Source organism: Protobothrops mucrosquamatus, unplaced genomic scaffold (genome assembly GCF_001527695.2).
Source record: "Protobothrops mucrosquamatus isolate PMUCROS unplaced genomic scaffold, P.Mucros_1.0 scaffold1378, whole genome shotgun sequence".
Taxonomy (NCBI): Eukaryota; Metazoa; Chordata; class Lepidosauria; order Squamata; family Viperidae; genus Protobothrops; species Protobothrops mucrosquamatus.
Window position 1 is genome coordinate 478,142 of NW_015387567.1, and position 17,212 is coordinate 495,353.

Consider the following 17,212-nt stretch of genomic DNA (forward strand, 5'->3'; position numbering starts at 1 on the left):
GGGATTCGGTGGTCATTACTCACGTGGCGCCAGTTCCTTGAAGGCAATAAGGTGTGGACAGGTGTGGACAGACCACAAAAATTTGGAAGCCCTGAAAACACCCAGGAAGCTCAACCCCAAGCAAGCCCGCTGATCCCAGCATTTTCACCAATTCCACTTTACGCTCAAGCATTTGCTGGGGGGGGGGGAGAACTTCCTGGCAGATGCACTATCTCGCATGCCCCAATATAACAGCACGCGAGCCACTGACTCTAAACCGATGATGGTAGAATCACAACTGGCAGCGCCAGTAACCACCAGAGCTCAAGCTAAATTAAAGCCATAGCTGGGTAGCCAAACCGGAATTGAATTCCGGAAAAGTTTCGAAACAGATGAATGGTTCCAGAAAAACAAAAATGTGTGCACAATGAAAGACGGGCTGCCTTGGGTGGAGGAAAAGCTATATATACCAACAACCCAAAGAGTCACATTCATGCAGCTTTGCCATGACACAAAATCAGCAGGGCATTTTGGATTTGTAAACGGCAATTTTGGTGGCCATCCATGAAAAAGGACATAGAAAGTTACGTGGCCAGCTGCCCAAAGTGTGCAACTGCCAAGAGGTTGCAAGGGAAATCGCCCAGACTGTTACAAACAGTGGCAAATCCCTCAGCCCCCTGGAGGGAAATAGCCATGGATTTTATAGTGGAATTACCAGAAAGCAATGCGAATATTGTCATCTGGACAGTCACGGACTTGTTTTCCAAACAGGTGCACTTTATCCCTTGCCAAAAGATTCCCACCGCAAAAGCCTTAGCAAAACTTTTTGTGCAGCATATTTACAGATTGCATGGGGCACCCCAACGTATCATCTCTGATAGGGGAGTGCAATTTACGTCTGCATTTTTTAAAACATTTTATTGAAAAGCAAAAAATTAAAAACATTGAACATGGTAACACAGATTTGACATATATCTCATTTCACTATTACCATAAATTACTAATGAGAAAAACCTATACAATAACATCACTCTAATCACAATCTTGAATTATCTCAGTACAATAACTTCCCTGCTTTCCCCCCCAGCATCTGTAAAATTTGTTCCAAATTTGGTAAAAAACCGTTTCATCCTGATTTTTAAGTCTTCTAGTTAACCTATCTAATTCTGCGCAATGCATAATTTTATGAATTACGCTTTCCTTACTAGGTATCACCATAGCTTTCCAATTTTGAGCGAATATAATTCTTGCCGCTGTAACCACATGAGTAAATAAAAACATATCCTNCAGATATCTTGCCTGGATTTGGAGATAATACCACCACTCTAAATTTATTCCTTGTTGTTTTAACTCTTGTTTAGATTTTAAAAGACCCTCTTCTGTCAAAATATCTTTATATCTGATAACCTTATCTTTCCTAAGCACATTAGGGTATATGACTGCCTCCAATGGCGACAACCAGGTCGGAATCTTGATATAATATTGGAATTTGACAATGTTCCAACTTTTTATTAGACCTTGCCGGATCGTATGTTTTAAAAAATATTGATAGTTCCTATTTTGTCCCCTCCACATCTGAGCATGCCATCCCTGCTGGAGGTCATACCCCTCTAGTTGAATACATCTTTGATTTTTTAGGGTTATCCAGTCTCTAATCCAAGATAGAGCCGCGGCCAGATAATATAGTTCCCAATCAGGGAAGCCTAAACCCCCCCTTTCCTTTGCATCCTGTAAGGCCTTTAATTTTATTCTGGCCTTCTTGCCAGCCCATACAAAATCTAAAGTTATTTTATTTAATTCCTTAAAAAAGTTCTTATTTAGAAAAATTGGAATATTCTGGAATAAAAATATTAATTTGGGCAGGATATTCATTTTTATAGCAGCAATTCTCCCAAGTAATGAAAGGTGTAAATGTTTCCAACGTTCTAAATCCACTTTAATTTTTTGCATTAATTTAACATAATTATCCTCTTTAATTGATGAACAGCACGCAGAAATGACAATCCCTAAATATTTAAATTTAGGGACCACTTGTATACCTAATTTAACTTCGAGAGATCTTTTTTGGAAATCAGTCATATTTTTAACAATAATCTTTGTTTTATTTCTGTTTATTTTTAAACCAGCATAATCTCCATAAATTTCTAGAATTTCAAATAATTTCTGCCCAGAATATTCAGGATCTTCTAAAATAAAAACTAGATCGTCTGCGTAAGCCTGAAGTTTATATGTTTCTCTCTTAATTTTAAGTCCTCTGATCTGTCCTTCTTGCCTTACTGCTCTAGTAAGAATTTCTAGTGTATAAATAAACAGCAGTGGCGAAAGAGGGCATCCCTGTCTAGTACCTTTCTGTATATTAAATCTGTCAGTGGCCATCCCATTTATTATAATCTGCGCATATTGTTTAGAGTATATTGAATTTATAACATTTTAAAAATTTCCTCCGACATCCATTAATTTTAATTATATCATGAATTGCCAATTAACATCGTCGAAGGCCTTCTGAGCATCCAAAAACAGAAGTGCCATTTGTCGGTCATTATGTGCTTCATAAAATTCTAGAATATCTAAAATTGTTCTCATGTTATATTTGATCTGTCTATTTGGTAAAAAGCCATTTTGATCCGGGTTTATAAAATCTAGTAAGTATTTTTTAAATCTCTCCACCATTATTGATGCAAAAATTTTATAATCAGAATTTAATAACGATATTGGTCTATAATTTTGTATCCATGTTTTTTTTCTGTATCTGTTTTTGGAATCAGTGTTATATTTGCCTCTGGCCAGGACTTAGGTATTTTAGCTTCAGTCAATACCGCATTGAAGACTTCTAATAAATATTGGTTAAAAACACTCTGTAAGTCTTTATATAATTCAGCAGGTATTCCATCTGGACCTGTCGCCTTGTAAATTTTTTGTCTATTTATAGCCCTAATTAATTCAGACATATTTATCTCCTCGTTTAACATAGATTTCATTTCCTCCAGTATTTTTGGCAGCTCTGCCTTTACCAAATATTCTGTTATCTGTTCCGTACTTCTTCCCTCCTTACTCCTATATAAATTTTCATAAAACCTCTGAGCAATACTCCTTTTTAATTTCTCCTCCCCCTGGAGTTCTCCATTTTCATCTATCAGATTAGCAATCCATGATTTCTCTTTCTGTTTTCCTAATTTATACACTAGCCATCATCCCGATTTATTTGCATGCTCAAAATTGTTTTGGTTAGCTGCCTGTAATTTTTGTGCATAATTTTCTGATTCCTCTAAATTGAGTTTATGTTTAATTAAATCCATTTTGGAAGGAATTTTTATCCCTTTTAGGAACCACTCAGGAACTGACATCTAACCATCATCCTCAGGGGAATGGACAAGCTGAAAATTCAAACTCAGTACTTGAGCAATATTTAAGATGCTTTATTAATTTCCAACAGTCTGATCGCAGAAGTGGCCTACAATAATGCAGTCCACTCCAGCACAGGTTACACTCCTTTTTAAATAGCTACCGGTCAAAGTTTCAACCCCATGCCAGAACTAATCCCAAACGAACCGGCGATCCCATCACTGAAAGAATGGCTGGAACAATTACAAAACACCTGGCCAATAGTTAGAAAAGCACTAGATGAAGCTAGGCATGCATACAAAGCATAAGCCGATAAAAAAAGGGTTGAGCCTACACCATTCATTATAGGAGAAATGGTGTACTTATCTACAAAATACCTAAAATCCCTATAACCCTGTAAAAAACTTGGACCTAAATATATAGGACCTTTTCCAATTAAAAGAATCATAAACCCAGTAACAGTAGAATTAGAATTACCCAAAAATCTTAGGCAAATACACCCAATTTTTCACTGCAGTTTGCTGAAAAGAGAATATCAGTCACCCTTACGGCCAAAAATCCCCCACCACCACCTCCAATCATGGTGGAAGGTGAACAACACTTCGAGATAAAGGAAATCCTAGACTCTAGGAGATATCATGGGGCAACTCAATACCTAGTAGCATGGAAACACCTCCCCGCCTCACAAAACGAGTGGGTCCATAAACGTCATGTCAGAGCCCCGAAGCTATTAAAGAAGTTTTATACAGAGTATCCTAACAAGCCAGACTAACTTTTATACCTGTTTTGTTTTCTATACAGGTGGATCTCTCTTATTGTTAAGGGGGGCAGGATGTCAGAAACCAATTATATTTCATTTCAGCTACCTACTCTGAAAAAAACCCATTTCTGCTCTCTCTGGATTCTGTCATACTACTAAGGGGAAGGGGGATGAGCAGGGGGGTTTATGGCTCTCACTTCCTTCATTAAACTACAAAAGGACCGGATGTTGATTCTCATCAAGAAGACTGTCCATAACAATATGGCCATCGCCTTTCATCTACTCGCTCTCTGAAGTCTCCTTTTTGCCGGCAGTAAGGGAAAAGGGGTGGGGAACAATGCAGCGCCTGGTTTCTGGGAAAAGAGAGGATGAGTGATCGTCGCCCGGAAGAACTGTGGGGTGGGGAGCTGCTTGGGAACACTTAAAACATTGAAGGATGGGAGAGAATTCCTCAGATCCTGTCTAGCACGCCTGCAATTATTTTCTCTTAATAAAGATGCCTGTTGGAAGAGATATTCCAAGAGCTGTCTTCTTAAGATGTAAAGTGAGGTGGGTCCTTACATTAGACAGTTCAATTCATTCATGATTATTTTCTTAGTAAAGACTGGAATCCTTATAAATCCTTATAAATATGCAGAGAGAAAAGGGAAGGGAAAAAAACTCCCCTGCAACAGATCTGCACTTCTTTCATTAGAAATAGAGAGAGGGAAAAAGAACATTCATGCAATCAGATCTCAATGTAATTCATTTTGCAATTATGTCTTAGTAAATATGCTCTGTTAATGGTAAAAAGAACTATGCAGTCAAGATTGAAGAAAAACAATTCAATCTATATAAAGAAAATTTTCTCAACTGAACAACTTTGTCAATGCTGGTATTTCCCCAATGTCATGAGGAGAACAAAGGAACTGCAGTCTGATTAAGGTACAAGCAGAACTCACCAGAATTTGGAAAGATTTCTCTTTTCTCCAAGTCCTGTCTAAGTCCAGACTTTTACTCCATTCACTTTTTTTAACCTGTGGTTGTAATTCTGTGCATGTTTGGGATTTTTTTTAGGATTTTAATTAAATTATTCAAGCGAGCCCCACTTCTGCATGTCTGCTCTTTCCAACAGCAGAAAGGAAGGAATATATAATCAGCAGAAATAGATGAAGTGAGAATGACTTATCTTTCCTATGTACATACTTGTGATTCTTATGAGGGAAGTCAGAGCCCCAGAGAAGGAAATATTAAAAGGGCAGAAAAATATATTTCCTCAAAAGGATTTTTTAAAAGCAGAAACCAACCCTACCCCAAGTCTCTGTACCAAGCAGGAGCCAGCCCTATACAAATGCAAATGTAAAACCATCAGAAAGTTGGAGCCAGAAAACTCAAGAAGACAAAGACCTAAAATCTGCATATCTACCCAAACTCTAAGAGTCATTAGCCCTGCCCCAGGGAAGCAGGATATGACTTTTGGGACATAACAGGATTAAACCACAGATACCAAGGCCTAAAAAAGCGCACTCAGACTCAGTTCAAAGTTCATGCCACAGGAACAAAGTTCATGCCAATTCCAAACAAAAGGCTTTCAGAGGGTATAAAAACCTACTCCACATGTGCTCAGTCCTTGATTTCTCTCCTCCTTCCTGCCAGAACCATCTTTCAGTCTGGCTCTTCAATAAACTGTAACCTTCTTCCCAAAGCAGTTGCCATGTTGTTTATTTATCCCCGGCTTGGATGAACAAGGATGAAGACTTTACTTCCCACAATTATCCAACACATTTGTAGAGATATATTTAGGGCAATTTGTCTATTGTCACGTAGGCTACTCTGATTAGCAGTTGTCCATGGCAAAGGATCTTTCCCATAATTTTCTTAATTTTTAATTGGAAATACAGAGAATTACATCTTAAATCATATAGATATTGTCTACTATTATGGTTATTGTATTTTCTCAGTGGGGTAGCAGGAAACATTTCATTTGCCTTTGGCTCTCTCCTAAAAACAAGGAAAGAGGAATGAAACTTAGTTCCCCCTGCATCTTTATTTCTGAATATATAAAACAACTAATTAGTCTCAGAACAAAGGGAGTTGGTTCTTGCTTATCAGGCTTTAATACACTCACACATATACTGTACATGACTATCAAAGCTACTTTTAGGAAAACATGCAAATACAAAAGAGGGAGATATAGGAAACAAAATTTATGCGCATGAAGTCAAAGAAAAGAAAAGGGAACATAACTAAATGAATGGTCCTTGGTGCTCTCTGAGCTTGCTTGTTTTCTTGTAGATCAGTGGTTCTCAACCTGTGGGTCGGGACCCCATTTGGGGTCGATCAACCATTTCATGGGGGTCGCCAAGCAAGGCTGTCCGCCATTTTTTTTGTCCGCCATTTTTTTTGTCCACCATTTTCCCCCCCTTTTCTGGCGGGTGCCTTACCTCCCTTGGGCTGGGCCAGCTGGTGGTCAGCCTGCTCTGTCTCTGCCGCTTGCCAGCTACGCCTCAGCCGGCGCAGGGGGCGGAACCACGCATGCGCGGCGCTCCCGGGCAGAGAAAGTCCTTGACTTACGACCGGTTGGGTAGTCCTCGACTTACGACCGGTTTAGTCCTCGACTTACGACCGGTTTAGTCCTCGACTTACGACCGATTGGGGTCGCGGCATTAAAAAGGTTGAGAACCACTGTTGTAGATGTTTCATTACATGAACTAGGTAATAATCATCAGTGCTAGTAAGGAGTGCAGTTTGCTGTCAGTTTATATTCTTGTGGCTTGCCTATCAGTGTTAGTGGGGGTGGTCTTAGAGATTCTTTGGTTGGACTGTTTGCTGTTGGCTTCTTTGGCAGTTTCTTGATTGGAGTATTGTTTTGAAGAGAAATCGGATCAATCTCAGGCTAACTTAATTATTGCTATCTTACTTCTGTACACCATGCTTGCACAGGGAAAATGCCATTTACCTTAAACAAAAGGAGTCATGTACCTGGATGCAAATGAAATGGTGATGCCGAAGGAATTGATGACACATAATTATTGTTTAACCTTTTAAAAGCCAATCAAACCACTTCCTTGTCCCTTACTGTCTCATGCCATTGCGATCGGGCAAGACTCTTTATAAAAACAAAGACACCCCCCCTCCCACCAGGCATGGCTCTTCCCTAGCACGCTGCTGCCCATGTGCCGGGAGGCTGCCTGCCCAGCTGCTTTTCTTGGCCGATTAAAGAGCTGTTTTTCCCATTCCTGAAGCTGCTGCCTGAGTTTCTGCTTTGGCTTGTGAGAGTTTCAGATTTTATTTGCCAGTGAAACCTTACAGTTTGCTTGATTGTTGGAGTTAATCTATGCTAATCTGTGTGCTGATTGCTGGTGGAGAGGTTCTGGAGGTCTTTTTGTTCCCTTTTGGGCTGGGTGATAGTCTCTTGCACAATCTATAGATGTTGTTAATGTCTATTTGTCTCATTGATGGCTGATTTGCCAAAGTGCCAGGCTTCTATAGATTCCCTGGCATTTTTGGACTTGGCTTGGTCTAGGATGGTCACGTTAGAAAAATTTTAGTCAAAAATGAAACATGTTCTGTATTGTATACTGGGATCGGTGAGGCATTGATCAGACCGAAGATTAGCAACAGCTCTTTATTGAATGAACACAGAAGCAACAGAAGCAACTCTAACAGCCACTTGACTTCTATTTATACCGGACTACTGCTAAGCGGCAGCCAATGAATTTAAAGCAATATTTGCTGCCCAAAATGTGGGCTTGTAACTAACAGGCAAACAGTTGGATACTGATTTAAACATATTCAGTTAACAGTTTATAACTGCCATTACACATTGGGTCAATACACAACACCCCCTTCCCCCTATATAAATCCCCATATCACAAATAATGGATATAATCTTGTAAGTAAGCAGGTGGGTTCCACACCCGCTCCGATTGCCATAGCATTATTGGAGGCTCCTGGTCTACAAGCCTTTCAGGTAGACTGGGGTTCTTAGATCTGCTCGTCTTGGGTAGACCGGTACCTTTCTGAATGTTCTGGCTAGGTAGACCGGTGCTGTCCTGTGCAGCCCTGTTAGGTTGATCGGTGCCCATTTCTTTGAACGAAGCACATTCTGACAGTCTGGGGAATAAGCCTGTTAACACTTCCCATTCTGTGGATATATTCTCAAAGGTCTGTGTTGATTCAAACGTGGCTAAGTCACCCTGCATCTCCCTGTGAGTTTCACAAGACTTAGGAGACTCAGGCATGTGAAGGTTACCAGGAAGTCCCAGCTCTCTTCTCTGTCAGCGACCAGGGTTTGATTAGCCTGCCGCTGCTGCAGTTGGTCTATGTGGCACCGAACCACACGGCCGTCTTCCAGGGCCACTTTTATGACAGTGGCCCTGACACCTTACAAACCACTGCTACCACCCTTGTCCATAGTTCCTCGCCCAAACTTTCTCACCGAGTTGCAGATTCTGTGGGGGCTTGGGTTGTGTTGTTTCTGCGGCTGCCCAGTCTGGATGGAGATGGTCCAGCTTTGTGGTCAGCCGACGTCCCCATCTCAGTTCTGCTGAGCTGCAGCCCATTGAGGTGCATGGAGTTGTGTGTTGGCAGAAGAAAAAGTCTGCCAGATGATGATGTCACACACCAGTCGTTAGTCTCTTTGACAACTCCTTGGTCGTCCTGACCATACGTTCTGCTGGACCATTCGAAGCAGGATGAAAAGGGGTTGAAGTAGCATGTCTAATCATGTTGGTCCGTAAGGAGGATGAATTCAGCTGCAGTGAATTGTGCCCTGTTGTCGGACACAATCACATCAGGCAGGCCGTGCGTGGCAAAGATTCTGCGCAGTTCCTGGATGGTCCTGGCAGTAGTCATAGTTGGGACAGGTGCTACCTCTAGCCACTTAGAGTAACTGTCCACCACAATGAGGAACACCTGTCCTTGGAAGGGTCCTTCATAGTCTATATGAATTCGAGACCAGGGAGTTTGCGTGGTCTCCCAGTGATGTACTGGAGCTTGAGACATTTCAGGTCTGGTCTCCTGACAGACCTGGCATCTTTTTACTTGAGCCTCTATGTCCTTATTCAATCCTGGCCACCAGAGGTAGCTTCTCGCGAGTGCCTTCATCCTGACTATTCCAGAATGTCCCTCATGCAGAGATTCTAAGACCCTCGCTCTTAATGTGTATGGGACTATAACCCGACTTCCCCATAATATGCAGCCCTTGTAAGCTGATAGCTCATCCTGTCTTCTGATGAAACTGTGAAATTCTGGCCCTGGACTGGCTTCAGGCCACTCCCTCAATATCCAGCTCAAAACACGACTGAGTGTTTTGTCAGTGGGTGTTTCAGCAGCCACATCCCCTGCATGAAGGGGAGACTCAGGAAGATCCTGGATTGCCAGGATACATGCAGCAGGTGCAGGGTCGGGATCTGATTGAGGCAGGGGCAGCCTGCTGAGTGCGTCAGTATGGCCCATTTCCTTACCAGGCTTATGTATTAGCCTGTAATTGTAGGCTGTCATGAAGATTGACCACCTCAGCATCCTTGGGGAAGGGATCTGAGAGGTTTGCTTGTCTGCAGTAAATAGACCTAGAAGAGGCTTGTGATCCATGAAAATGGTGAATGGGCAACCATAAAGGAAATTGTGGAATTTCTTTATTCCAGCTACTAGTGTCCTTGAATAATACGCTATGGGTGCTTGCCGCCTATCAGCCATTAAATGACTCAAAACTGCTCCTATACCATACGATGAAGTGTCACATGCAATACTGATAGGCAATTTTTCGTTGAAGTGAGTTAACACTGAGTCTGATGACAGCAGTGATTTGACTGCTTTGAAACTTTTTTCATGAATGCCATGGTGCCCTTTTATCAGAAGCCTATGCAGAGGCCTATGCAGAAGCCTATGCAGAGGCTCTGCCAAGGCTGCCTTATGAGGAAGGAATGCATGGTAGAAGTTAAGTAACTGTAAAAATGCCTGCAGCTCCCCCTTTGACTTAGGTCTGGGAGCCTGCTGTATTGCCTTAGGCTTTGAGTCAGCAGGGTGGATTCCGGCAGCATCTATCTGGAATCCCAGGAACTCAATAGAGTTCACACCTATCTGGCATTTATCTCTTTTAAACTTCAACCCCCTTCGCGGAAGCGTTGAAGAACTGCTCTGAGACGTTCTGCTAACATTTCAGCTGACTCTCCAGCAATTAGAACATCATCAAAGTAAGGGCACATATCTGGAATATTCTTGAGTGTATGTTCCCTTACACTCTGAAACAGACCTGGGGCGACACTTACCCCAAACTGCAGACAGTGAACCCTGAATGCACCTCTGTGCGTAACTATGGTTTGTGCCTCTGCAGTGGCATCATCCACAAGCAGTTGCTGATATGCCTGTGCAAGGTCCAGCTTAGCGAATAAGCAACCTCCCTGTAGTGATGCCAGGATGTGGCTAACTAACTACCGGGACTGGGTACGCATGCTGTTGAAGTGCCTTATTAGTGGTGCACTTCTTTTTTTTTTAAAAAAATTTCTTTTTCTTTTTTCCCACTGTACAACAAAAATAAAACTGAAAAAATGCATTCTTCCCTTAACAAAACTGTGTTATACATCTCCTATATATTATTTACAATTTATTTACATCAGTAATCATGTCTTTTTCTTTCTTTGTTCTAGCCAATCATAACATTTGTTCCATATTTCATAAAATTCTGTTGCCTCCTTGTCTTTTAATTCTAGCGTAAGTTTATTCATTTCCGCGCATTCAAGAATTTTGTATATAATCATATCGTTTGTAGGTATGTTTTCACTTTTCCAACACTGAGAATATACTACATAGGCTGCTGTCAATATATGTATAATGATGTGTTGGAGTTGCTTTTTGATCTTTAAATTTATTATACCCAGAAGAAATAGTTCAGGTTTGAATTCAATTTGCACCTTGGTTATCTCCTGTATCCAGTGCCCTATCCGTTCCCAATAGCTCTTTGCTTTGGGGCACAGCCACCACATGTGATAGAATGTTCCTTCCTTATTTTTACATTTCCAGCATTCCGGATTCATATTTTTGTACATTTTGGCCAATCTCGCCGGTGTTAAATGCCATCTATAGAACATTTTGTATTGATTTTCCCTATATGCAGTTGACAGTGTCAGTTTGCAATTTATGTTCCATAATCTTTCCCATTCTTCCAGATTTATATTCCGGCCCACATTTCTCGCCCATGTGATCATTGGCCCTTTCACTATTTCTTCCTCCAGATCTACCTCTAATAAATATTTGTAGGTTTTTGTTATAAATTTTCCTTCCTTAACTGTTAAATTTTTATCCAATTGATGTGGGGTCTGGCTTATTACGTGCTCTTCCATATCCTTACTATGTTTAGATTGGATCTGTAAATATGGCCACCAATCTATGATTATTCCTTGTTCTTCTAATTTTTCTCTTGATTTAAGGTTTCCTTGGCTGTCTAATAGTTCTTTGTATCTAATCATCTTTTTCTTATCCAAGGTATTAGGGTGGATCATTGCCTCCATCGGTGAAATCCAATTTGGAATTTTCCTATAATGTCTTCTTTTTACTTTTTCCCATGTCCAAATCAGCGCGTCTCTTATCTGGTGTTGATAAAAGTATGTGTGTGTTTTCCTATGTTTCCCCCATAGAAAGGCATGCCAGCCAGCCTGTAAATCATGCCCTTCAATCGTTAAAACTCTTTTATTGTCTAGGTTTATCCAATTTTTGATCCAGAGTAGTCCAGCTGCTTGATAATAAATTTCCCATTTCGGGAGCCCAAGTCCACCTCTACTTCTACTATCTTGTAATATTTTCGTGTTTATCCGTGCTTTTTTGCCCGACCAGATAAATTTATTTATTATTTTATCTAATTCTTCAAAAAAAAATATCTCTAATTTTATCGGGACTGTTTGGAACAAATATAATAATCTTGGTAATGTATTCATTTTGATCAACGCAATCCTACCTAATAACGATAATTGTAATTTCCCCCAGGTCTCCAAATCTTTCTTCATTTGTAATATCAATTTTTTATAGTTATCTTCTTTTATTGAGGAGCACCTTGTGGTAAGCCAGATTCCTAAATANTTCGGTTAAGTTTTTGACTAACATTTTGGTCTTTTCTCTATTAATTTTTAATCCTGCCACTATTCCATATTTTTCTATTTCTTTCATCAAAATCTTTCCTCTCTCTATTGGTTCCTCAATAAAAAAGACCAAGTCATCCGCAAATGCTTGTGTCTTATACTCTTCTGTCTTAACCAGTACCCCTTTTATCTCCTTATTGCAGTGGTTCTCAACCTGTGGGTCGGGACCCCATTTGGGGTCGATCAACCATTTCATTGGGGTCGCTAAGCAAGGCTGTCCGCCATTTTTTTTGTCCACCATTTTTTTTGTCCGCCATTTTTTTCCCTTTTCCAGCGGGTGCCTTACCTCCCTTGGGGTGGGCCAGCTGGTGGTCAGCCTGCTCTGTCTCTGCCGCTTGCCAGCTACGCCTCGGCCGGCGCAGGGGGAGGAACCACGCATGCGCGGCGCTCCCGGGCAGGTAAAGTCCTCGACTTACGACCGATTGGGTAGTCCTCGACTTACGACCGGTTTAGTCCTCGACTTACAACCGGTTGGGGTCGCGGCATTAAAAAGGTTGAGAACCACTGCCTTATTGGCTCTGATTTGCGTTAGCAGCACTTCTAAGGTCAGAATAAAAAGTAGAGGTGACATTGGGCATCCCTGTCTTACCCCTTTATTTATGTCGAAGCTTTTGGTATTATTTCCATTAATTATCACGCTGGCCTTTTGTGTTTTATATATCGCCCTAATCATATTCTCAGATTTCCCTCCAAATTTCATGTCCTCAATCTGTTGGAACATAAATTGCCAACTGAGACTGTCAAATGCTTTCTGCACATCCAAAAAAATTAATGCTGCCTGGTTTCCCGGATGTGCTTTGTAATACTCTAAGACATTTAACACCGTTCTCGTATTGTTTCTAATTTGTCTTATAGGTAGAAAGCCGTTTTGATCTGGGTGTATTATCTCCTGTAATATTAGTTTCAATCTTTCTGCCATTATAGTAGTGAAAATTTTATAATCAGAATTTAGCAACGAGATTGGCCTATAATTTTTGATCTGTTTGGGGTCTGTGCCTTCTTTTGGGATCAGGGATATGGTAGCTTCTATCCAGGAGTCTGGTATTTTAGCTTTCTCCAATACATCATTATACACGTCCAACAGTATCTTTTCAAAGTCCTTGTAAAGAGTCTTGTATACTTCCCCTGGGATGCCATCTGGCCCCGGGGTTTTATTATTTTTTTGTTTTTGCACAGCAGTTTTTAATTTCAAGGCTGTTATTTTCCCATTCAAAATTTCTATCTGTCCTTCTTTTAATTCTGGCAGACCCTTCGCCTTTAAACATCTATCTCCTCTTTTTTATATAACGATTCAAACTAGTTCTGGATTATTTCTTTCTTTTTGTCCATTTTGTATTGTGACTCTCCATTGTCATGTAATTCCTGAATAATTCTTTTCTCTTTCTCTTTTTTTAATTTATAAGAGAGCCATCTCCCGAGTTTATTTGCGTGTTCAAAGAAATTTTGTTTTGCTATTTTCAATTCTTTTGTTCTTTCCTCTTGATCTATCATATTTAATTTATGTTTAGCCAAAACCATTTCCGTTTTAATCAATTCATTTTGGGGCTCTTTTTGTAATTTAGATTCCAATTTTTTAATCTCTTCCTGGAATATGTTTTGGGTTTACCTTTTCACCTTGTTTTTTCTTGCTGTGTAAGCTATTACTAATCCTCTTAAATATGCTTTTGCAGTGTCCCAAATAATTTGTACTGATGATTGTTGGTTTATATTCTCCTTAAAAAAAAATTCCATTTCCCTTCTACTCCTTGCTATAAATTCTTTTTCTTTCAAAATGTGAGAGTTCATTATCCATCTTCTCCTTACTTTTTTCTGCCCCTTCCAAATTATTTGCAAAGGATTATGATCAGCCCATATGTTTGGCATTATTTCTATTGTCTCAATGTCTTGACCTACTTCTTCATTGGTCCATGCCATGTCTATACAAGACCAAGATTTATGTGGGTTTGAAAAGAATGTGTATTCTTTTTTTGTTGGATTCCGCTTCCTCCACTGATCTGATAAATTGAATTCATGGGCCAAATCAAAAAATGTCTCTGGTAGTGTTTTCTTTTTCTTTTCTTTTTCGTATCACTTTTCTTTTCTTTTTCGTATAGTCTTTTTTTACATCTACTATCGCATTGTAATCTCCTACTATGCAAATATTTCCCTGTCCAAATTCTATAAGTTTCTCGTGTAATTTGTAGTAAAATTCTTTTTGGTTCTCATTTGGTGCATATATTACCACTAGCAACCATGATTTATGTTCGGTTTGTACTTCTATTGCTAATATTCTTCCATCCGTATCTTGATATTTCAATTTGGCATTAATTTCTTTTCTAATATAAACCGCTACTCCTCTGTTTTTGTTCAGCTAATGCTGTGTATAATATTCCTAATCTGGGGAACTCTAAATATTTCCTATGTTGTTCTTTAATATGTACTTCCTGTAAACAAACTATATCTATATGTTGTTTGGCTAATTTTGTTAGTATTTGTTTTCTTTTTGCGGGTGAATTTAATCCATTTATATTAATAGATCTCTTTTTCCATTTTCTACCTGTGTGTCTATTTATGTGTTTGTCTTGTTCTTGAACCTATTCCTTTTTCTTTCCTCTGTCCTTTTTCTTCCTTGCTTTCTGTCCCTCTTTCTCTTTCCCTTACTTCCTGTTGTTGGTCTTCCTGGCTTTTAGATTCCAATTCTTCCTTGCTGCTACTCTCTTCCTCCACTCCTTCCAGTTGTTCATAGAATTCCTGTGCTTTCTCTAGGTTATCTATCTTAATCCTCCTCTCCCTCCATGATATTAACATTCCTTCCGGAATTAACCATCTGAACGGTATACTTCTTTTAATTAAATAAAAATAAAATATATTCCCTTCTCTGTTCTCTTATCTTCTTTGGTACTTGTTTTAGCGTTTGTATTTCCACTCCTGTGTAGATCATTGGATCTTCTCTAGTAATTTTATAAATTATGTCTCTCACCTTTTTCCTAGCAAATCTAATATGCACTTCTCGTGGGAGTTTGTTGCGTCTGGCATAATTTGTATGAATTCTATACGCCTCATCAATTTCTATCAAAATTTCTTGCTTGTCCCTTTGCAGGACCTTGGCAATCAAATCCACCATAATAGCACCCAAATCCTCTTCCTTCTCCTTTACCACATTTCGAAATCTTAGGTAGAATGCCGCCCTATCCATTTCTAGATGGATGATCGATTCCTCCAATTTTTTATTAGTTGCCATCATTTCTGTATCTAATGTATCAACTTTTTTCCCTACTTTGTCCAACCCCACTTCTACTGTCTGGATTCTTACTTCATTTTTCTCCATTGTTTGTTGGATCATCTCAATTCTATTATCCAATTTATTCATGTCCCCTCTCATTTCTACATGATTCTTGGATATTGTCTCCTGCATTTTTAGCATTGTTTCTTGTATAGCAAGAAGTGATGTCTGCATAGTTTGCATACTAGCCATTACACTCTGTTTTTCTGTACCAAACATTCCTTCTATTGTTCTTTGACCAGGTGGAGATGAGGGTGTCAGTGTTAGACTTGACACTGTTTTTTTTCCTGTCCTCAGTGTTGCCATAGTTATCCCTTACTTTCAACTCCTCAGAGACTACCACCACTACCACAGTTCCCCAACTCTCTCTACCTTCTCTAACCCTCTTCACTTTCTTTCCTCTTTCTTACTTATCACACAGTTTTCTAACAATTCAAATTACTTCTCCAATCATATATTATCAATCATTAGTCCATTCTTATCTCTTCCTTTGCCTTCCAAGCCTCGTCCATGTTCCTATCACTTCCAACATCGTCCTCTCGTCGTCTCCTTCCCTTCCGCTCACTCTCACGCTCCCCCCTTTCAATCCAATTAACTTTCTCTCTCCTCTGTTAGCTGAAGACGCCGTCCTTGTCAAGCTCTGGATTTTCCTTCCAATTTCGTCTCTCCGGCCGTCAATCCGTTCCTTTCACTTTCGTCTCCTCTCTCGCCTCTCCCAACTAGAAAACACCGGCCCTATTAGGCTCCGGGTTTTCCTTCCAACCTCGTCTTTCTCCTCATCAATCCGTTCTTTTCGCCTTCGTCTCCTGTCACGTCCTCTCGCTGTCTCTTTCACCTTCCGGAATTTTACTGCCTTCGCACTTTCTCTTCGTCTCCTTGGCTTTGCAAGACTTCACCACGATCAGGTCTGTCTCCAACTTTCTTCTCCAACCACTTTCTCCAGGGATCTCTAATGTTCCAGAACATATTCACTCCTCCATTCCTCCTAAATCGCCATTTTCTTTTCCTTCCCAAGTATTCTCCCTTCACTTCTCTCATCTTATGGGCTCCACCAACACCACCTGTGCCTCAGCCTCTCAGCTTTTCCTTCTTTAATCCTCCACTGTCTTCCTTGTATTTGCGCTCAAACTTTTACGACAAGGTCTTTCTTTCTTTTATGTCACCCTCCTGTTAATCCTCTGGTTGTTAAATCTGTCAACTTGCAGCTCTTCTCGCCGGGTCGCTGCTTGCATTGAGGATTCCCTCACCAGTTGAGCTTTCTTTCAACACCCACCCTCTTAGACACATAAATCTATTTTTTTTTACTTTCCTATTTATTTCATAGAGATATTTTAGACTATTTTAACTCACTCATTAACACAGTCTGTTAAGCTCCTCTTTGCTTCCGCATCTTCTGTGATTTTGTCAGGGCCTCAGATCCGCCATCTGTTGATGGCAGAATTTTCCACACTGGATTTAGGGGGTTTCCTTTGTTGTAACAGGTGATCGCCTCTCACCTCGTTACTCTTCAGGCTTCACCCTTTCTCCAGACTTTTCTGCGCCCCCGAAGGGTCTCCAATCGTAGAAAGATCAGAGTTAAGGGACAGAGACTGTCATCTTGCCTCCACACCGCCCTGACGTCACCACCAGAAGTCCTAGTGGTGCACTTCTAATCAGCACAGATGCGCACATCTCCATTCGGTTTAACTGGTGTGACTATGGGGTTTCCCACACACTGCTATCTACAGGTTGCAACACTCCCTGCTGCACAAATTA